Here is a 24,345-nt window from a genome sequence, read left to right on the forward strand (position 1 = left end):
TTCAAATATTTGAAGAGCAAGAAAAATAAGAATAAAAATCGTTCATTGCATTTCCATCATGTAATAAATACATTGCCAGAGAAATTTCACCTGATAACTATGGGCAAAAGGAGAAGTTCACACAGAAAATGCATAATCTTTTAAATTAAAAAGTAAATAAAAAATACAGTAGTTGTGAAAGAGTGATAATGTGCAAATAGAATAGATTATACAAATATTTTTTAACCTTTGGTCAGAGAGTTTGAGCATATTTATAAATTGAGCTGAAAATGATATAAATGGGACAAGAAAATATAAATGAACAATGGAGAATCATTGACAGAGTCAAGTTTCAGTTAAAACATGATGAACAGAGTGAAGAACATAGAAAAACTAGGTTTTCAAGAAACATGGGCAGTTCATCACCAACCAAAAGTAATGCAGAGGAAGGATTTATACGTTTATGGGTGAGATAAAATAAGAAAAGGATTGCTTCTGTGAATTGGTCAGGAAACCAAATGCTTCTTTTGACTTCACATTTGAGAATGAGCAGTAACAAGCGGTTCCTTGTCAATCCGACCACATTTACCCCAAGGCAGTACAGTGATGAATGGAACACATAAGGTTCTAAAAGTTTGCCTGCTCACAAGTGATGCCTTCAATTGGTAGGAGAATCTAAGGAAGATAGAAGGTAGCATTCTACCATGTTGCCTTCATTTGCCATCTACCTGAACACTGCCGATTATAGGAGAAATGATGGAATCGACCACATGATGGTTATATGAAAGTTAATTTTCAAGTCTCTATATTATCATTGAAGGAGGTGGTTATAATAGCATTTTATAAGGATCCTGTGATTCATATATGAGATGAAATATGATAAACTAGCAATGCCTTCTAGAGGCCAGCAGTATTGTGTGCTAACTCAGCAAAGTGTTGACACTTCTCCATCTTAGTTCATAATCTGGGCATTATCTGAGGTGACCATTTATGTTTGTTGCTAACAGAATAAGTGTCCATGAGTATCTGCTGTAAAGGTATATACATAAGCTTTGACTTGTCTCAGTTTGCCACCTACCATACCATTCATGATAAAATAAAGGGAGATTATTAACAGTCTTAGCTCTAAATCATTTCATGTTTTGAAATTTGAAACATTTCAAATATGTTTTCCATATTCTGCTCACTCTTTCTGTTTCTTAGTCCTCTGTTCACACAAGAACTTTCCTTTCTGATTAATTTTCAAGAATAATGAAGTTTTTGAGGAAGAGAAACTTTGGATAGGAACAGTGACACCTTGTTGGCAAGTGATCTGAAGAATCAGGGGCAGCATTCATCAACCCAACTTGTACCTTTGCTCTGAGAGCTTAAAGAATATTCTTTCTGAAAGGTCAGTCTCTGAAATTATTTGCATTCACTGTCTTTATTAATATGTAGTTTTAAGAGACAGTCTTTACAAAGACTTCCAAGCTCTATCAGATTTGAGACCCACTATCCTTCTGCCTTCATTTCCTACCACTCTTACTAGCTTCATTTCTATCACTGGCCCTCTCAAAGGTCCTGGGCCCATAGAACTCACTTCTGCCTCAGGGAGCTTGAATCTGCTTCCAGTGTTCCTTCTCCAGATAGCCTCATGGCTGATTTACTCACTTCTTTCAGTCCTTGTTCTATGTCACCTTATTGGCAAGGCCTTCTCTTAAGGGTATTCTACACCCTCCCCCACACCCAGCACAGCTGGTCATATGTACCATGATTTATTTTTATTCATAACATTTAATACTTTTTGATATATATTTTTAAAATTATTCATTTTATTTCCCTTTGATAATGAAAATTCTGAAGTCCATGAAGGAGTTTTTTTTCTGTTTTATTTAGTATTATATTCCAAGCACTTTGTACAAGGTCTGGAATGATAATTTTTATTGAATAAGTGAACCAAAGTAAGGAATGATAAATAAAATTATGAATTATTTTTTTAATATGAATCATTTTATATGTAAAGTATTGGTCTATTATTATCATTAGTCTCTGTGCCTTTGTAGAAGAGTAAAATGAAAGAGAGGCAATGGTATGCATTATTTTTCTACCAAATCACAGGTTAGAAACATCCCCAAAATGTATGCATACACAGATAAAGCATCCTTTCCTCAAACACTTTACTGTCATCTGCAGGATGATTGCTAAGCTAACTATATAGATCTATGATAACTGCAGTAGAAGAGGTATATGCTAGAATTATACAACCACCATTTTGTGTGCGTGTGTGTGTGTGTAGGCTCAGGTTAGAAACCTTCAGCTAGTTCTGAGCTGGAGAGATCAACAGCAACATATATTATCATTTCCAAATTTAAGATTCTTGAATTTTAAAATAAGTTTTGATAGGCAGAACAAAGAATGTAAGAAACAAAATACTTTTTAAAATTTATATTTTTGGTGTGTCTTGGGAGAGAATTTTTAAGAGAATAATCAAAATTCTGGGAGATGATCCATCCCTATATTTTAGGTTAAAGAATATATTTGTTTCTAAAATACAAAATGAGATATGCCAAAAATAAAAAAGAATATACACTTAGTGTTAGTCACTCAGTGTGTCTGACTCTTTGTGACCCCATGGAATGTAGCCAACTAGGCTTATCTGTCCTTGGAATTCTCCAGGCAAAAATACTGGACTGGTAGCCATTCCCTTCTCCAGGGAATCTTCCCAACCCAGGGATCAAACCTGGGTCTTCTGCATTACAGGCAGATTCTTTATGATCTAAGCCACCAGGGAAGGAAACCCAATATATATTTAAGGTAGGTATTAAAGTATTGTATTAAATAGTGAACTATTCTAAACCATTTATACCTTAAAGGATCTCAATACTTGTAATATTACTTGTTTTGCTTATTATTGGAGAGCTATCTTACATTATCAGTTATGTAAAATCTCTACATGTTCTACAATGTAACACAGGCTGATCTTATAAAATTTTGTATTAACACCTTTCAGTAGGAAATAAACACACATATTTGCAGGTGGAATAGTGGCATGGTAGGGCAGGTCCAAAAGTAATGATTCAATAATTTTAAAACTTGCCTCTATTTCTCACATATTGAGAGTGACAAAATCCTAAATTCAAGAGGTCTCCAGAGGTACACATATTCTGCACAGTAAATTTACATCCAAGGAAATTGCAATAACACTAATAGAGAAAAACTCCAGGAGTGTTCATCAATCTAACACTTCAGTTCCCAATCTTCCAGTAAATGTAGATTACTTCATTTATCACTGATATTATTCAAGGTCTTGCAATCCAAAGGAATGCAAGCACTTTTATATTAGTTACTAAAGTAGTTGTTAAAGAATGGCTTTGTAAGCTTAGGTGTAAACACCTAAGCAATAGTGTTCAAAGTGTGTAGGCAGTTAGCTAAGGAAATTTTAGGAGTTTGGATGCCATATTAAATTGTGAAATGGGCCATGAGTCTTGCCATTTAGGTGAGAAAGAAAAAAAAAATCACTCAAAGTTTTGAATAGTTTTTCAGTCTGAGAGACTGACCTAAGATACAGATACTGTCACTTCTACCGTATTCTACTGACCAAATCAAGTGACACTTTTGAGTCCATATTCAACTGCCTTTTCAGTGGAAAGAAATAGCAAGTCATTTGGAAAAAGGCATGATACAGGGCAGAGAGTGGAAAAGAACTAAAGAATTACTAAAATGAAGAATGGAATAGTTGAAATGAATTTTAAACTTGAAGGATTAAAGTCATCAACAAAATTAACCATCTTTTAAAAAGTCCAAAATTGACATTAACTGTCTTAAAATGAACTATCATTCATTCAGTTCAAACTTTTCAAAATTACTCATGAAAATGATTTACCAATAAATACATTAACTTATTTCATCTAGCAAGTGCCATTATTGGAAGTATGGCTAAAACTGTTATTAAAGACCTAAGCCCTTCCTTTTCTTCTGCTCTAATATTTGAAGAGTTTTGGAAAAGTTTTCAAAGTTTTGGAAAAGAATCTGGAAAAGTCACTACAAGGTAACTGCTAGAGCTCTGTATTAATCAGTGTTCTCCAAAGAAATAGAAACAATTGGATAAATTTATTTGCTTGTTTATTAATTAATTACAAGTATTGGTTCACATGGTGTTAGAGGCCGAAAAGTTCCATGGTCAAGCAAATGAATAAGGAAAGCCAGTGATGTAATTCAGTCTGAGTCCAGAGGCCTGAGAGAGAATTGGTGGAGAGCGGGGGTGGCCAATAGTATAAATCCCTGTCTGAGTACTGCTGGTGTCCAAAGACAGAGAACATGAATGTTTCAGCTCATGCAGAATGAATGTTTTTGTTCTATTCAGGCCCTCAATGGATTGGGTGATGCCCACCCACTTTGTTGATTGCAGTCTTCTTTAGTCAGTCCACTGATTTAAATGCAAATCTCTTCTAGGCAGGGATTCCCTGGTGACTCAGAGGGTAAAGCATCTGCTCGCAATGTGGGAGACCTGGGTTCGATCCCTGGGTTGGGAAGATCCCCTGAAGAAGGAAATGGCAACCCGCTTTAGTATTCTTGCCTGGAAAACCCCATGGACGGAGAAGCCTGGTAGGCTATAGTCCATGGGATCGCAAAGTGTTGGACACGACTGAGTGACTTTACTTTCACTTTCTTTTCTAGAAACATTCTCACAGACACAGCCAAGAAATAATATTACCAGCTCTCTGTGTATCCTTACGGTGAAGTTGATGCTTAAAATTAACCATCACAAATTCCAAGCACTGCACTCTTACACAGAAGTGTTCCAAGAAAGAAAGAAGTGTGTGTGGCAGGGTTGGGGGTGTTGGGGGGTGAGGGGTGGGGAAGGAAGGGCCACCCTATTATCAAGCAGAAAAGTTTTGTCAAAAGCTCGCAGCAGGCTATCCTTTATAATTTATTACCAATAATTGAGATAAATGGCCACAAGTATACCAGTTACCTGAAAGAGAAAAGGAACTTTTGTGACTGACTTAGTCATGATTTAGTTGCTCTGGACACATCTCCACCCACTCAAATTGGAGTTCTCCTGGCAAGGAATGATATGAAGACGTGATCCTTAGATATAAAACTAATAATGCTATGCAGAGTAAAGGTGGAAAACAACTGTACCTAAACATTCTTTAAATTTCAGCTTTAATATTTTTATATAAAAGCAATTTTCATATTTTTTCCTTAAGGATTCAATAAGCTAAGTACAGGTCGCTGTCATTGGTGAATTAACTTGTATTTGTTGTGTTCTTATAGTTAGTCTAAGAGGAGCTTTATGAACTTCTTTTTTCATATACAATATTCTAATCATATCTTTTCATTTATGTTTGTAAATTGAGGAGAATTGTGCCTCCAACTTAGTTATTCTCAGAATGTAGATCTTTATTTAGATGAATAAGAAAATACCTGACATACTAATTTTAACTTTCACACAGACTATGTATTACCCTTAAATGCGTTTTTTCCCGTTATGCTCCCCAAAATACCCTCAGCCTTTGCAACAATTATATGGAACTGTTTGAAATATTTTTTGTGCTATTTTCCATCCTTTAAGACATTGGGAAGTGGTTATGATACTAAGGTAGAATAAGGATAGATTCACTCATATTGAGATAGTAACAAGTATTCTCATCATGACCCATTTTCTTTAGGGTTTCCAATGCAAAAGTTATTGACTATATGTGTAATGAAACACATTAACCAGGTATCATAAAGATGTGTTAATCAAACTTTCTAAATCTAATATACTGAACCATAGTCTCCCACTTTAAACAGAACACTTGCCAACAAGTGTTTAAAAGGTTGTATGTCTTATAATTTTAATGAACCTCTTGTTTTTTCAGAAGATGACATTTTATATTAAATCCGCACTATGCCCTCATGAGTATTGCTATTATATTTTAAAATGCAAACTCATAGAAATATATAGTTTTAATAAATATACTTGGCTAAGATGTACATATTTTTGTTTCTTAAATATAGGAAGCCATGCTGCTGCTGCTACTGCTAAGTCACTTCAGTCATGTCCGACTCTGTGAGACCCCAGAGACGGCAGCCCACCAGGCTCCCTTGTCCCTGGGATTCTCCAGGAAAGAACACTGGAGTGGGTTGCCATTTCCTTCTCCAATGCGTGAAAGTGAAAAGTGAAAGTGAAGTTGCTCAGTCATGTCCGACTCCTAGCGACCCCATGGACCGCAGCCTATCAGGCTCCACCATCATGGGATTTGCCAGGCAAGAGTACTGGAGTGGGTTGCCGTTGCCTTCTCCATAGGAAGCCATAATGGAATATAAAAATAATTATATCTGGGCAAGTTACAAAGAGGAACTTCTATATATTCCAAACTTTACTGCAACTATTAAAGCTAGCACTCTTATTTATATACTCAATATTTATATATTCATTTTAAGTTGTTTTCCAAACATCTTTTAAGTTGTTGTTTTCCAAACACATTTAAGTTGTGTTTCTAAACATCTTGGGAACAGAACCCAAAGAGAACAGCTAACACTAAAGTGAGTGAATGGAAATTGAGCTTCCAAACACTACAGAGAAGAGTTTGTAGTTTGAGTCAGTTATGTTCCTGCTAAATGAACAATGACCAAAAAGAATCTGTTCTCCTCAAAGACATACAACAACACTCAGAATCTCTAAGAAAAGTACTCTTCATAAGAGAAAATAGAATCAACAGACAGAAAATTGTGATGAATAGTTGAGATTCAGAGCCTAGCAGACTAGGATTTAAAAGATAATTAAAACAATGTTCTGAGACATAACTGGAAATATACTTGTAATTAATGAACAAATGCAAAACTTTCAGCTAAGAAATAAAAACTATAAAATGAACTATTAAAACTTCAGGAAATGTGAAATAATAATATACATACAACTATGACTTGTGCTTAAGAGGAAAATAGTTGACAAATGATAAAAGAAAAGTGAATGTTAATATAAACCTAAAAGGTATCCAGTTTAAAAAAGTTTGTTTTTTTTTAACTGAAGCACCTTAGATATCTGTACAATAATAACAAAAGTTCTAGTGTAAAAGTACTTGAATACCATAAGATTAAAACAGTTACTTCACAAATGAACATATGCAAATGAACAACAAAGACATTAAAAAGAGACTACCATCATTAGTTATCATAGAAATACAAATTATTACCTCAGTGAGTTATCACATTACACTCACAGAATGACTAAAATTAACAAGACTGAACACTCCAAGTTTTTAGGCTTCAAAACCACTGCAGATGGTAATTGCAGCCATGAAATTAAAAGATGCTTACTCCTTGGAAGGAAAGTTATGACCAACCTAGACATCATATTAAAAATCAGAGACCTTACTTTGTCAACAGTCAAGGCTATGGTTTTTCAAGTCGTCATGTATGGATATGAGAGTTAGACTATAAAGAAAGCTGAGTGCTGAAGAACTGATGCTTTTGAACTATGGTGTTGGAGAAAACTCTTGAGAGTCCCTTGGACTGCAAGGAGATCCAACCAGTCCATCATAAGGGAGATCAGTCCTGAATGTTCATTGGAAGGACTGATGTTGAAGCTGAAACTCCAATACTTTGGCCACCTGATGCGGAGAGCTGACTCATTTGAAAAGACCCTGATGCTGGGAAAGATTGAAGGCAGGAGGAGAAGGGGACAATAGAGGATAAGATGGTTGGATGGCATCATTGACTCAATGGACATGAGTTTGGGTGGACTCCAGGAGTTGGTGATGGACAGGGAGGCCTGGCATGCTGTGGTTCATGGGGTCACAAATATATGGACATGACTGAGGGACTGAACTGAACTGAACTGAACACTCAGTATTTTGAGAATATGAGGCAACTAGAGCTTGTAATTGTTGATTCTCAGAAAAAAAAAAAAATTGCACAGATGAAATGGTACAGCTGATGAGAGTTGACAATGTCCATAAAAAGATTTATTCATGAAAAAAAAAAGCTCATAGTATTTTTTACACTCTACCTAATGCAAGAAATATTCCAGTTGTTCATCAATAGAACAGAGAAAGAAAACAGATATAATCATACAATGTAATATATTGCTAAGCAGTAGGAAACAAACTAATGTTAATGCAACTACATAGATAGATCTCAGAAGTGTTTCCTGAGTGAAGCAAAAATAACAATACACAAAGTAATATACTAAGACTTAAGTTATATAAAGTTTTAAAGAAGAAAGACTTATCTGTGACAGACGAAACATCAGTGTGCTGTTGTTTTCAGGGGGACTTGTATAGACAGTATTGTCTGAGAAGTTTTATGTGGAAACTTTCTGGGGTGATGGTAATTCTCTGTAACTGGTAGATATTTGCTTTCAACAGGAGTTTTAAGTGATTGTCAAACTCTTGGAATGATTCAGTTAGCATTTGCACATTTCACTGCGTGAAACTTTATCTCAAAAAAAATTTATAGAATAATATTGAACTCTAATTTTATACCTTCTAAAATATTTAGGAGGAAGCGCACTGATGTTTGCAGCTTAAACTTAACTTCAAATGCATCAAAAATAAGATGGATTAATGAATGGATAGATAAATGGAGAATGGACAGATAAATTGATTAAAACAAGTAAAAATTAATTTTGATTCTAGGTGGTGGATTTTTTGATTCTAAGTGGGTTGTAGGAGTTTTACTCTACAACTCAATTAGCTATTCTGTAGTTTTCAAATTTTTCAGAATGTTGGCAAAAAAAGAGAGAGAGAACTGAATGAACAGAGGGGGCCATGCCAAGTGACTATTTGAAAAAATAAAAAAGGACATTCAGATAGAACAGAACTGAAAGTTCCTAAAGCTATTGTACACATATAGACATAGGAAACACACACTGACATTTCTGAAGCCACCTGCTGAATTGCTTGAAAATAATTTATATTTAATATGCTTAATGTGTGTGTGCACACATGCTCAGTCATGTCTGACTCTTTGTGACCCCCTGAACTGTTTCCCACAAGGCTTCTCTGTCCATGGAATTTTCCAGGCAAGAATACAGGTTGCCATTTCCTACTCTATGGGAGTCTTCCCAACTCAGGGATCGAATCTGATCTCTTGCATCTCTTGCATTGGAGGGCAGATTCTTTACCACTGCTTTACCTGGGAAGCCAAATATGCTTAATAAGAAGAGAAAGTGCAGATTAAATTATGTGAAATAAGGTAAATCAGTTAGAATTAACGTTATCCATACTATATTTAACTCTATATATTGATTCTATACATTGTGAAGGTCATACTGTTTTCCAGATGCCTAGGACAAAATAAAAGACAAACCTTTGCTGGCACATGCCTTCATAAAATTTGCAGTCTCAAGCTTTATTATATCTGGCTCAGTTTCAAGATATATAAAGTGATGGTCACATGGCATCACAACACTTCTCAAAATGTGGTCAAATTCTTATTGAATATCAATATTTATGTCCCCCATCCCAGACTATGAGTTAGGACTTCTGAGTAAACAGGGTAATCTATTTTAACAAGCTTCTTGGGTGATTTTTTTTTATGTTCGTCAGTCTTTGAGAACAACTGGACCATAATAAATGGCATTTGGATGAGGAATTGGATTGAAAAGTCATTATCTTTATTCCTGACTATGTAACCTCTGATAAAAACCTAACAATTTAGCTCTCAATTTAACATCTAAAAAAATGGGGAATATAGTACTTTCCTTAATTATTTCATAGGATTATTTGAACATGGGATCATTGTGAATAAATTATAGATAATGTTCATCATAATGTTTATAATATTGGAAGAAGTATGAAAATGTATGGTGTTATTTGCATACAGGAAAAATCCATTTTAAAGCTTTTGTTTATGGCTGTATAAATCTGCAAGTTATATTCCAGATAATATCAAGAACCCTACACATAAAAATATTTAATTGGAGAGAGTCTTTGAAGGGGAGATATGAATAACATTTGGGTCCTAATCTAGTATAAATCTATCATTGAAATTTGAGCCACTAAAATTGTTTTGGGGCTTCCCTGTTGGCTCAGTATAAAGAATCTGCCTGTCATTGCAGGAGATAAAGGAGATGTGGGTTCAGTCTCTGGGTTGGGAAGATCCTTTGGAAGAAGAAATGGCACCCCTCTCCAGTATTCTTGCCTTGAAAACTCCATGGGCAGAGGAGCCTGGTGGGCTATAGTCCATGGGGTCACAAAGAGCTGGACATGCCTAAGCACACACTACATGGAATTTCTGAATACTACCCATAAAATTCTGCCTTCTAATGATGGAAATTTTTATTATCTCAGTGATGCTGTGGTCAGAAACAGTTCAGCTCATTCAGATTTTGCAAGGAGTGACAGAGGTTGTCTCCTACCTGCAATAAAAGAGCAGAAGTGTTCTGCCTACTTTTATTTCATTTGCAGTGGGTACTGTCAATTACAAATTTCTTTCCTTTTGGAGGGTAACGTTGTCAGTGAGGAAGAAATTTTCCTGTGGCAGGGGTTCTTCTGGAAGGTCCAAAAAGAAAAACTGACATGAGACAGATTAATAGGACAAAAACAAGAGTTCAATAACATGGGATACATCCAGGAAAACTGAGGAAACTGCCAAAACGGGCCAAATCCTTACCTTCAATACCATCTTCAACTAAAGACAGAAGAGTCTGTTGGAGGGTAATGGTTTGAAACTTCAAAGAGGACGAAGGCAATTGTCTTGGAGATGGAAAATCAAATGTTTGGTAAACAAATGTTCGCTGGCCACACAGAGAAAAGGGGAGGCCGAGAGAAATTTTTAACAGGCTTTGCTAGGTTCCTCCCTATCTACACACCTCATTCACACTATAGTTACTTATGGTGATAGGTCCTTTCCTGGAGCTATCAGCCAGATACCTCACCACCAACCAATGAGAAGAAAGTGACACACCCTTCAGCCTTCACCCCAAATTCTGCCTTTAAAAACTTTTTGCTGAAAACCAATAGGAAGTGTGGGTCTTTTTGAACACAAGCCACCTTTTCCTTGCCTGGTCCTGGCAATAATAAATTTTTCTCTGCTCCAAAGCCTGTATTCAGTTTGGCCTCACTGTGTATTTGGCGCATGAACATGGGTTCAACAGCAATTTAATGACTAATCTAGTTATAAACTTTGAATCTTAGGACCTCCCCAGCACTCCTAGAACACTTTTCAAACAACTCCTTCTTAATTCTTCAATATCCTTAAGGTAGTTTGGTACTGTATTAAAGCTCGCAATCTTGAATTTTGATTAGTCCCTTAACTACCAAGCCTTCCATAGATGATTTGAAACCTATCTTTGAAATATGAAGTGTGTAGTACTTAATTCTCTTTGATCTTTGAGGCTTTAGCCCAAAATTGAGGGAGAACAAGTTTGATTTTAACATTGCTTTATATCAAATAAACTTTGGAACTATGGAGGAAGCTGAACATATTTAAATAAACCTTTCAGTTGATGTCAGAAGATCATTTGGCTTCACTCTACCTCTATTAAAGTTGTGAATCCTTGGTCAAGTCACTTAGAGTATTTTGACCCCCCTGTTTGTGTATTTGTCAATTAGGAATTGTTGTGAGTGTTAATAAAATAATATATGAAAGGAGTCTATATCAATAAATACTTTAAAAATACATAATATTGTCTTGAAGAGAATAATAATTATTTACATTATAGAATTACCAAGAGATCAAAATCTGATTATATATAAATGCTTGGATAGTCTTAAGCAGTACACAAATTTAAGTCTTTAATATGAAAAAGTATCAGCTATAAGTTCACTAAGCTATTATTTTTAAAAATTGCTGTTGTATAATAATTCTTTAGTTTTAGATAACCTATACCCAATATCAGTTTGAGACTCTGACTTTATATGTATATTTTATAGAGATCAGAATAAAAAATAAAATTTTACAAATCCTTTTATGTTCTGCATAATAGAGAGTATTTCCTTTTTATATTGAAAAGGGATAACCAGTCAGCTACTTATTCAACTTATACAAATAATAACATTTTCATTACTCTGATATGACAACATTTTAAACAATTCTGAATCATGTTAGGTATAAAATAATGTTACCTCAGTATTTCTCTTCTGCCCCGTATTTTTACATGGATACAGTACAAATATTTTATACTTTTCTAACCTACTATTTATTATCTAGTAATTTCATTTTCAAAGGTCATTCTTCTTATGTGACAGACAACACACAATATAAAACAATATAAAGATACCAGATAAAAGCTGCTGCATGTCAAAGCTTCACATGCACCATTTGAAAATACAGACTTGTTTTCACGGCCATGTAGAAGTTTTGAAATGTTCTGCATTCTAAATTACTTCCAGTAAGTTATTAAAATGGTAGTGTAACAAAAACTAAGAGAAACTATGCTTTTACTTGAGATGTGAGTAGAGATTAATTAGTTATAAGACTCTAGAGTAATATTGAAAACACTATACTTAAGACATAGAAAAAAACATATCCCCCACTGTAGTAAAAAACATATCTATATGTGGTTTATAATGTTTCTAAATATTTTTAAAAGCTATAGCTGAATAGTTACATAGAGTTTTGTTTTGTTTTGTTTTGTTTTATCTTTTAAGTAAACCTAAGTAATGGTTTTGGAGTCTAGAGATGGGCCTGAAATATTGAAAGTGCCAAGAAAATTAGGTAAACTACTCAAGGCCACTTAGCTAATAAGAACTGAAGCCAGAATTTAAACCTTGGTCTTTTGACAGTGTGTCCATGATCTTTCAATTTCTACATTTTTCAGTTAAAAAAAAAAACAAAAAAACTGAATTCCCACTGTAAATCATAGCCTAGATTTAAGTAGAGGACATCTATATTCTCTTTACTTTCCTTGATTAAAATAAATCACCATTATTTTATGAAGAACAGGTAAAAGTATTATCTCATAATTATGCAGGCTTGTCATGTGCTGAGTTCTTCATATGCATTATCTCAAGTCAGTCCTCACAGGAGAGTTAGGGAGTATATACTAATATTTTCCACATTTTATGAATGATGAAACCAAGGATCATGTGGAGATTTTTGCTGCAGAAGGAATCTGGATTTTATGTTAAGTTGGATGAGAAGCCTTTGAAGGTTTGATCAAGGTAATGACATAATCTATTTTAAGTTCAAAAAGATGTCACTTGGGTGAATTGACCTAGAGAAAATTGTCACCACAATGAGACTAGATAGGAGAGGATGGCTGAGGTCCCAGTTGGAGATGATTTGTACCTGAAGGTAAGAATCAAATTCAGAATATATTTCAAAGCCAATTACATCAGAATTTGCTGATGGTTTGACAAAGGGCTACAAAATAAATAAGATTAAATGTTACAAGATTTTTTGTCCCAGTAATTAGATAAATGGAGATGCCAAGAGGATAAATACTGATAAGAAAGTTTGAGGGAAAATACAAGAGATTAGTTATAGACATATTGATATTCACATAAGTATCTAATAAAGCTGAACATTTCTTTTATGCCAAACACTCCGCTATGCAGGCTGCTTGCAAAAGAGAATCTTTTTTAAAACATATAAAAAATGTTTTGCTTACTGATAGTCGAAAATTGTGTTCCCTATAAGACACTATTCTACTATTACTTTTATTTTTTAGTATTATAAGAGAAATAGGAAATTATGCTAGGGGATGATTGAATTTATGATATAATGTGTCTTTATTAACAAAATAAAACAACATAGATAACTTATGCTCTCACTTGCAAAACACTAAAAATCCTTATAGTTTAAAAACTGCAGAAAATAAGAAGTATCTAAAGTTCATTCATTTGTTCTTACATTAAGGAAACAATTGCCTAAACTTGTATTTCTCAAGATAATCTCTTAGGGAAGTAAGATCCAAGAGAATTATATTTTCCTGTGCAAAAAATGAAATGAAAACCTGTGGCATTTTTATTCCACTGAGTGCATGTTACTTTCCAAGGAAAAAAGTCCAGAATTTATCTATCAATAAAAATTTAAAGTTGAAATACTTTAATCAAACAATAGGAAAATGGTTTAAAAGATATTTGCATGATTGATCTTTCTCAAGTGCAATTCAAGGAATAAGCCTTAAAACCAGCTATTCTCTATATATTTAACAGTGAACTCTTATCTGGAACTTATCTTAAAGAATTTGTGATTGATAGGTACAAGATATTTACCAAAGCAATGTCTAAAATTTTTTGAATTTGGAAAGTTTTTTCCACATTATAGATTGCTATGCAAGTAATAAAATTTATTTTGCAGGAACGTATCTAATGTATCATAGAAAGACAAATGTTAAACATATGTATGATGAAAATAGTAAAAGGCAAGCTATTTAATTTCATAGAGTTTTACTTTTCAAAAGTAAGTATACAAAGAATTGTCCAAGGATATACATCAAAATATTTTATACATAGTCTCTGGGCATATGGATTTAAAACAAATGGGATTTGTGGAGTTTTCTGCACCTTAAAATATTTCTATATTATAAATCAATTTTGCAAAAAAAAAATTTATCACTGGAGATGTACTATCATCATGATGATGTAATAGAAAGAAAATTAAACTTGAGGTCAAAGAAGGTGATGGCAACCCACTCCAGTATTCTTGCCTGGAAAATCCCATGGACTGAGGAGCCTGGTAGGCTGCAGTCCATGGGGTCACTTAGAGTCGGACACGACAGAGCGACTTCACTTTCACTTTTCACTTTCATGCATTGGAAAAGCAAATGGCAACCCATTACTCCAGTATTCTTGCCTGGAGAATCCAAGGGATGGGGGAGCCTGGTGGGCTGCCATCTATGGGGTCGCACAGAGTCAGACACGACTGACACAACTTAGCAGCAGCAGCAGCAAAGATCTAGGCTTTATCCAGCTCCACAACTATAATCAGTCTATTTGAACCTTAATTCACTCATTGTTAGTAGTGTATGTTATATAAATCTATACCAAAATGAAAGACACATATAGAACACCCTATTAAGAAATATTTTTCTTTACAGCCTTCTAACAGTGTTTGAAGTAAATGTTTACATTTGCTTTTTCCTAAAGTGGAAACTAAATTGTATCAAAATTAATGACCTTGTTTACCTGTATATTTGAATTCAAGTTGGTGTGTGGCTCAGAGGTTAAAGTGTCTGCCTGCAATGCGGGAGATCTGGGTTCGATCCCTGGGTCAGGAAGATTCCCCTGGAGAAGGAAATGGCAACCCACTCCAGTAGTCTTGCCTGGAGAATCCCATGGACGGAGGAACCTGGTGGGCTACAATCCACGGGGTCACAAAGAGTTGGACACGACTGAGCGACTTCACTTTTTAGTGTGACTTCAGCGCCACTGGGCTTTACCCTGCAGTTGTTATAGTTGTTCAGTCACCTAGTTGTGTTCAGCTCTTTGCAACCCCAGGGACTGCAGCATGCCAGGCTTCTCTGTTCCTCACCATCTCCTGAAGTTAGGCCAAGTTCATGTCTGTTACATCAGTGATGCCATCCAGCTATCTCATTCTCTGCAGTTAGAAAAGGCAAAATGTAGTAAAACTATAGCTGTGCTCATTCCAGATGAATAGAAGTAAAGGATGAGTTAGAAGAATGCTGCTGCTGCTGCTAAGTCGCTTCAGTTGTATCCAACTCTGTGCAACCCCATAGACGGCAGCCCACCGGGTTCCCCTGTCCCTGGGATTCTCCAGGCAAGAACACTGGACTGGGTTACCATTTCCTTCTCCAATGCGTGAAAGTGAAAAGTGAAAGTGAAGTCGCTCAGGCTAGTCCGACTCTTAGCAACCCCTTGGACTGCAGCCCACCAGCCCCCTCCGTCCATGGGATTTCCAGGCAAGAGTACTGGAGTGGGGTGCCATTGCCTTCTCCAGAGTTAGAAGAATAGGTATAGGTAAAAAGATTTAAAACAACCAAAGGAACAGAGTAAAAGACTAGATATTAGTCAAAAAATTACATTGCAAGGATTTTTGACTCATTGTCATTGTAGATAATCTAAGATAGTATAGTCAGTTGAAAGATGAAGATAACCTAATAGAGTTAACAAAAACATAATTAAAATATGTAGGTATAATTTTTTTTTAATTTATGGGCTTAGTTGCATTCATCATTGTATCTAATTTACTTAGATTCTTAATTAATATAGTGCAAGTGGCTTAAGCCAGAACTAGACAAGAAGTTCCTTCCATAATTCTCTATTCATCCCTACCCTTACCTCAAAGATTTTGTACTAATTCTTACCTTAGCTTGGACTCTCTTCATCCAGCACAGTTCCCTCATTTTTTTCATGGTTTTCCAAATTGTGAAAAATTTTTCTTAAACTAAATTAAGACTGATGATAATATTTATAAAAGCAATATATCTTAAAATATTATACTTAGTAAATCACACACATGAAAAACAATTTGCTTATATAAGAAGAAAATATATGTCTAGGATTTGAAAAGTAATAAAATATATGTCAAAATATATTAAAAATGAAAACCTCAGGAAATTAAATATGGGACAATCCACTGTAATGAGTAGTTAAGCATCTCTAACAAATCTGAGGAGCTATGAATCTGAAAATTATATATTCTTTTTCTCTGTACTCACTTTTAACCTCATGGGAGGGCCTCACCTCACATTCACTGATTAAAGGACATGCAGTAAAACATCTCCTTGGTGTAGCCTATGAAACAGAATGAGTAATGCTCTTTTAAATTAGTGATAGGTGAATCACAAAGCTTTGGGAGGTTGAGTTCCTTTTCCTCATCCAAACTTTCTTTGATGAAGAAATAAGGCTAGAAAACATGTAAGGATGCATTATCTCATGAGAGATCTAGTGCTTTTCCTTCAGCCTCTAGCTTTAAAATGTTTAAAAATATGAAAAAAAAAATTCACTCCTGTAGATCTAATCACTATGCTTTCTTCTTAAAATGAATTGGAAAAATAGAAACTTAAAAAATAGTTTATTTTCTCCTCTCACAAAGTGCCTATTCTTCATATTTTTAAGATGTTTAGTAAAAAAGACAATCATATTCTGACTTTGGTTAGGATGATGACAATAGCATCAAATTCTCTGCTAAATAAGCACTGAATAGATGGATGAAGAATAAAATTAGAAAAGGCATAAGGAAGGAAGGAAAGAAAGTTCTTTTACTATTACATGCTTTTTTTGAAGATAAGACTTTGAATATAGTGATTAGAATAAGAATATAGCAGTGTAATCATTGACAATTGATGATTCTGATCTCAAAGTTGGCAAAAACTCTTGGCTATTTCCTTCATATTTTTCGTGAGGTTATGCTCCATCAATAGTCTCCTATTTGGTTTCCCTGTGACTAATGAACTGCATCCATACTCACTACTACTTGTTTCAGTTATCAATCTCCTGCCTAGGGTGTCTCTGCCTACTCTTGGAGAAACATGTCTCTTCCCATGTCCAAGTTCTAACTATATAGAGATTAAAAAAGAAAAAAAAAAAAAAACTGTCCTTGTATAATATAAATCTTTGTATAACATTTATCAATTTATGCACAAAACATTCAGATAATAATTTTGAGAGTTTTTGTTTTTTTTTTTTTACATTTTATTCTAAATTTTTAAAAGAAAATCCATCCTGAACCCTCCTCCCTCCTCCCTCCCCATACCATCCCTCTGGGTCGTCCCAGTGCACCAGTCCCAAGCATCCAGCATCGTGCATTGAACCTGGACTGGCATCTCGTTTCATACATGACATTTCACATGTTTCAATGCCATTCTCCCAAATCTTGCCACCCTCTCCCTCTCCGACAGAGTCCATAAGCCTGTTCTATACATCAGTGTCTCTTTTGCTGTCTCGTATACATGGTTATCGTTACCATCTTTCTAAATTCCATATATATGCGTTAGTATACTGTATTGGTGTTTGTCCTTCTGGCTTACTTCACTCTGTATAATAGGCTCCAGTTTCATCCACCTCATTAGAACTGATTCTAATGTATTCTTTTTAATGGCTGAGTAATACTCCAGTTTTTTTTTTTTAATTTGTTTTCATCAAACATTTGGTGTCAGACTATAAACTTTGTAAATCATGTGGCAAGGGAAACATCACAAATAAGAAAATGTTGTAAAAAGTTTACAAACAGCAGACTATTTCAGTAACACTGGGCCATGAAGTTTTGATACAATGTGAAGAGAGGAAAGCAAGTTTTATGATGTTAGAGACACTTCTTCCTATCTGGAATGCCATGGGGAGAAAAATAGCATATTATTTAAAAGATTAACTCTGTACCAAATTCCTTTCTTATATTTCTTAGATATTTATTTTCTGTATAGTTATAGACCAAACACAAACCCCATTTAACTCGAATCCTCTTATTCTTAAGATCTGAAGTGTATTAGACCTTCTAAGAAGGCCCAGTAATTCTATAGTTATGTATATGGACATAATGATTCCTTTGCATATTCATTTTTCACTTCCTAAGTATAACTGTCAAATAAAATGAAGACTTCTTTATTAGAACCCCTCATTATAGACCAAGCCCATATACAATTTTGTTGGAGTAATAGTTTACTTTTTTAAATTTCTTCAAATGCACAACTCTACCAGACTGCAATTATCTTAACCTCGACTACCCTGAATTAATAATTTTATATCTCAAAATATTTTGAAGATTAGCTTGAAAAGATTATAGATAGGTTAGTGTTCAGAACTCAAAATTTCACATTTTCCTCTCCTTTCCCCAATTCAATTTGTACTTAGTTATTCACTACATTCACTTATGATTTCATGACAGGGATGAATTGTGGCAAAGTTTAAAGCACTTTTTTTCCCTCAAGGTGAAAACACATGAAGGAAGATGTGTATTAAGGATGGATTTTCTTTAAAAAAAAAAAAAAACTAAGTATAGCACATGGAACTATATTAAATATCCTGTGATAAACCATAATGGAAAAGAATATGAAAAAGAACATATATACATATGTAAAACATATATATATATGTGTATGTATAACTGAATCTCTTTGCTTTACAGCAGAAATTAACACAACATTGTAAATCAACTATGCGATAAAATAAGATTAAAAAAAATTAAAAAAAAAAAAAGAATAGTAAGGTAAATGGGATTGTTTCTTTAATATCTCTTTCTGTTTTCTCATTGTTAGTGTATAGGAATGTAAGGGATTTGTGTATGTTAATTTTATATCCTGAAACTTACTATGTTCATTGATAAGCTCTAGTAATTTTCTGATGGGGTCTTCAGGGTCTTCTATATAGAGGATCATGTAATCTGCAAACAGAGTTTTACTTCTTTTCCAATCTGTATTCCTTTTATTTCTTTTTCTTCTCTGATTGCTGTGGCTAAAACTTCCAAAACTATGTTGAATAGTAGTGGTGAGAGTGGGCACTCTTGTCTTGGTCCTGACTTTAGGGGAAATGCTTTCAATTTTTCACCATTGAGGATAATGTTTGCTGTGGGTTTATCATATATGGTTTTTATTAGTTTGAGATATATTCCTTCTATGCCTGCTTTCTGGAGGGTTTGTTTTTTAATCACAAATGGATGTTGAATTTTGTCAAAGGCTTTCTCTGAATCTACTGAGATAATCATATGGTTTTTATCTTTCAATTTGTTAATGTCGTGTATCACATTGATTGATTTGCAAATATTGAAGAATCGTTGCATCCCTGGATAAAGCCCACTTGGTCATGATGCATGATCTTTTGAATATGTTGTTGGATTCTGTTTACTAGAATTTTGTTGAGGATTTTTGCATATGTTCATCAGTGATATTGGCCTATAGTTTTCTTTTCTTGTGGCATCTTTGTCTGGTTTTGGTGTTAGGGTGATGGTGGCTTCATAGAATGAGTTTGAAAGTTTACCTTCCTCTGCAATTTTCTGGAAGAGTTTGAGTAGGATAGCTGTTAGCTTTCCTCTGAATTTTTGGTACAATTCATCTAGTCCTGGACTTTTGTTTGTTGGAAGATTTTTGATTACAGTTTCAATTTCCATGCTTGTGATGGGTCTGTTAAGATTTTCTATTTTTTTCTGGTTCAGTTTTGGAAGGCTATCAGTTCAGTTCAGTTGCTCAGTTGCATCCGCCTCTTTGCAACCCCATGAGCTGCAGCACGCCAGGCTTCCCTGTCCAACACCAACTCCTGGAGCCCACCCAAACTCATGTCCATTCAGTCGGTGATGTCATCCAACCATCTCATCTTCTGTCATCCCCTTCTCCTCCTGCCCTCAATTTTACCCAGCATCAGGGTCTTTTCAAATGAGTCAGCTCTTCACATCAGGTGGCCAAAGTATTGAAACTTCAGCTTCAACATCAGACCTTCCAATGAACACCCAGGACTGATCTCCTTTAGGATGGACTGGTTGGATCTCCTTGCAGCCCAAGGGACTCTCAAGAGTCTTCTCCAACACCACAGTTCAAAAGCATCAATTCTTTGGCACTCAACTTTCTTTATAGTCCAACTCTCACATCCATACATGACCATTGGAAAAACCATAGCCTTGACTAGATGGACCTTTGTCAGCAAAGTATTGTCTTTGCTTTTTAATATGCTGTCTAGGTTATACTTTTCTAAGAATTTATCCATTTCTTTCAAGCTGTCCATTTCACTGTCATATAGTTGCTGATAGTAATCTCTTATGATCCTTTGTAATTCTGTGTTGTCTGTTGTGTTTTCTCCATTTTCATTTCTAATTTTGTTGATTTGATTCTTCTCCCTTTTCTTGATGAGTCTGACTAATGGTTTGTCTATTTTATTTATCTTCTCAAAGAACCAGCTTTTAGTTTTATTTTTGCTATATTCTCTTTTGTTTCTTTTTCATTTATCCCACTCACTATTGCAACAAAAAGAATAAAATACTTAGGAATAAATCTACCTAAAGAAACAAAAGACTTATATATACAAAACTGTAACACACTGATGAAAGAAATCAAAGATGACACAAATAGATGGAGAAATATGTCATGTTCATGGATTGGAAGAATCAATATAGTGAAAATGAGTATACTACCCAAAGCAATCTATAGATTCAATGCAACCCCTATCAAGTTACCAATGGAATTTTTCATGGAACTAGAATAAACAATTTCCCAGTTGGTATGAAAATACAACAAACCTTGAATAGTCAAAGCAATCTTGAGAAAGAAGAATGGAACTGGAGGAATCAACCTGTCTGACTTCAGACTTTACTACAAAGCCACAGTCATCAAGACAGTATGGTACTGGCACAAAGACAGACATATAGATCAACAGAACAAAATAGAAAGCCCAGAGATAAATCCATGCACCTATGGACACCTGATCTTTGACAAAGGAGGCAAGAATATACAATGGAGAATACAATCTCTTTAACAAGTGGTGCTGGGAAAACTGGTCAACCACTTGTGAAAAAATGAAACTAGGACACTTTACAACAACCGTACAGAAAAATCAACTCAAAATGGATTAAAGATCTAAGTGTAAGACCAGAAATCATAAAACTCCTAAAGGAAAACATAAACAAAACACTCTCTGACGTAAATCACAGCAGGATCCTCTATGACCCACCTCCCAGAATAATGGAAATAAAAGCAAAAATAAACAAATAGGACCTAATTAAACTTAAAAGCTTTTGCACAATAAAGGAAACTATAAGCAAGGTGAAAAGATAGACTTCAGAATGGGAGAAAATAATAGCAAATGAAGCAACTGAAAAATAATTAATCTCAAAAATATACAAGCAGCTCATGCAGCTGAATACCAGAAAAACAAATGACCCAACCAAAAAATGGGCCAAAGAACTGAACAGATATTTCACTGAAGAAGACATACTGATGGCTAATAAACACATGAAAAGATGCTCAATATGACTCAGTATCAGAGAAATGAAAATCAAAACCACAATGAGGTACGATCTCACTCCAGTCAGAACAGCTGCTATCAAAAAGTGTACAAACAATAAATGCTGAAGAAGGTGTGGAGAAAAGAGAACCTTCTTACACTGTTGGTGGGAATGCAAAGTTAGTACAGCCACTATGGAGAACAGCATGGAGATTTCTTAAAAAACTGGAAATAGAACTGCCATATGACCCAGCAATCCCATGGTTGAGCATACTCACTGAGGAAATCAGAATTGAAAGAGATATGTATACCCCAGTGTTCATCACAGCACTGTTTACAATAGCTTGGACATGGAAGCAACCTAGATGTCCATCAGCACATGAATGGATAAGAAAGCAGTGGTACATATACAGAATGAAATATTACTCAGCTATTAAAAAGAACACATTTGAATCTGTTCTAATGAGGTGGATGAAACTGGAGCCTATAGAAAGGTTGTTATTGAATCACACAAAGACACCGGGATTCTTGGCCCCTGGACGAGAAGAATTCAATCCGGGGCCAGAGACGAGGCTTAATCGCTCAGAGCTTTTGTGTAATAAAGTTTTATTAAAGTATAAAGGAGATAGAGAAAGCTTCTGACATAGGCATCCGAAGGGGGCAGAAAGAGTACCCCCCTGCTAGTCTTCAGCTGGATGTTATATAGTCACTAGCAGTCTGTTAATGAAAGAAAGGAATGTCTTAAAACTCAGAATGGCACCAGGCCCCTCACCCATAAGATGCATTTTGGGATAATCTTGGCACCAAATGGTTTATCCTGGGCCATAAAATGATTAACTTGAATCTTGAAGAAGAGCAGACCACCATAAAAATAGTTTCATTTACATAGATTAGGGGAACAATATCTGAGTATAACATACTGGTTTGTTAAATAGGTTCTGAGCCAAGAGGTGAAACCAACTTGAAGACAGAGTTTGGGGGTAAATGCATAATACATTAGCATATGCTATGCTAAGTCACTTCAGTCGTGTCCGACTCTGTGCGACCCCATGGATTGCAGCCTACCAGGCTCCTCTGTCCATGGGATTTTCCAAGCAAGAGTACTGGAGTGGGGTGCCATTGCCTTCTCCGTACATTAGCATAGCTTAAGACAAACATTTCCATAAGAAAAAGGCATTGGTTATCTCTAGGTTTGAGAATAGTTAACTTCAGGTGAAACCAGTTGTCATTATGGCAACACAGTATTTTAAGAGAAACCTCCTTTTAAAGTTGTATAGAGAAGGAAAAAACATCGCTAGTTTGTTTCCTCCTAGCACTTAAGAGAGATAAAAATGTATGACACTTGCAGGCTATTTCCTCCATTTGGAGACCCCTGGCTTTCCTGCCTGTTACCCTCTCACTATTATACAGAGTGAAGTAAGTCAGAAAGAAAACACCAATACAGTATACTAACACGTATATATGGAGTTTAGAAAGATGGTAATGATGACCCTATGTGTGAGACAGCAAAAGAAGCACGGATATAAAGAGCAACATTTTGGACTCTGTGGGAGAAGGCAAGGGTGGGATGATTTCAGAGAATAACATTGAAATATGTATATGACCATATGTGGAAGAGATCACCAGTCCAAGTTCGATGCATGAAACAGGACACTCAAAGCTGGTGCACTGGGACAACCCTGAGGGATGGGATGGGGAGGGAGGTGGGAGGGTGGTTCAGGACAGGGGAAACATGTACACCCATGGCTGATTCATGTCAATCTGTGGCTAAAACCACTACAATATTGTGAAGTAATTAGCCTCCAATTAAAAAAAAAAAAAGAATAGTAAGGGAGTTCCCTGGTGGTGCAGTGTCTAAGACTCTGTGCTTCTACTGCAGGTGGTGCAGGTTCAATCCCTAGTCGGGGAACTAAGATCCTGTATGCCACATGGCATGGCAGAAGAAAAAAAAAAATAGTGAGAGATTAACCTAGGCTGAAAGAGAGAGAGAAAGTCGGCTGGCTCAGGGGTGCACAGGGCACTTGATGGCACTAATAGCCCGTTTTCTAGTAAGAAAAATGCTTATAGTTTATAAAAATATTCCTACATCAGTTAATTAGATGTCAAGGAAATAGAAGAAACATAGAACACTTGAAAGGGTGATATGATAGAGTTAATATAAACCTCAAACCCATTTTTGACTTAAAGATTGACTGGAGACCATATTAGAACTCTGCCATCCCTTCACTGCCATTTTCCAGCAATGCTTACGTTTTTGGCATGACCCAAAAGTGAGTGGATAGGAATGTCCAGAAACTACTTATAATTACTTGTTGTGGTTTTAAAATTATTATTCTGTCCAACCCGAAAAATACGAGCTCAGAAGTATTCATGTTGTGTTACATACAAATGAAAAATCCCATCTGTTTACAAGTGCTTTTAAACTGAGTATCATGCCCCTTGCATTTGTTTAATAGGCTGGTTCAGATTGTGGATTATGAGGCATGCTGGAAATGCTAACACTGAAATTCTGTGTTGTTTACAAAAGTGATGGTGATAGACTGTCTCAGAATAACAGTGCAGTGAAATTTGTTTCTTCCAAAATCTAAATAAAGAATAAAAGACAGTTTCCCTGACTTCAGTA

This window comes from Bos indicus, chromosome 14 (assembly GCF_029378745.1).
Source record: "Bos indicus isolate NIAB-ARS_2022 breed Sahiwal x Tharparkar chromosome 14, NIAB-ARS_B.indTharparkar_mat_pri_1.0, whole genome shotgun sequence".
Taxonomy (NCBI): domain Eukaryota; kingdom Metazoa; phylum Chordata; class Mammalia; order Artiodactyla; family Bovidae; genus Bos; species Bos indicus.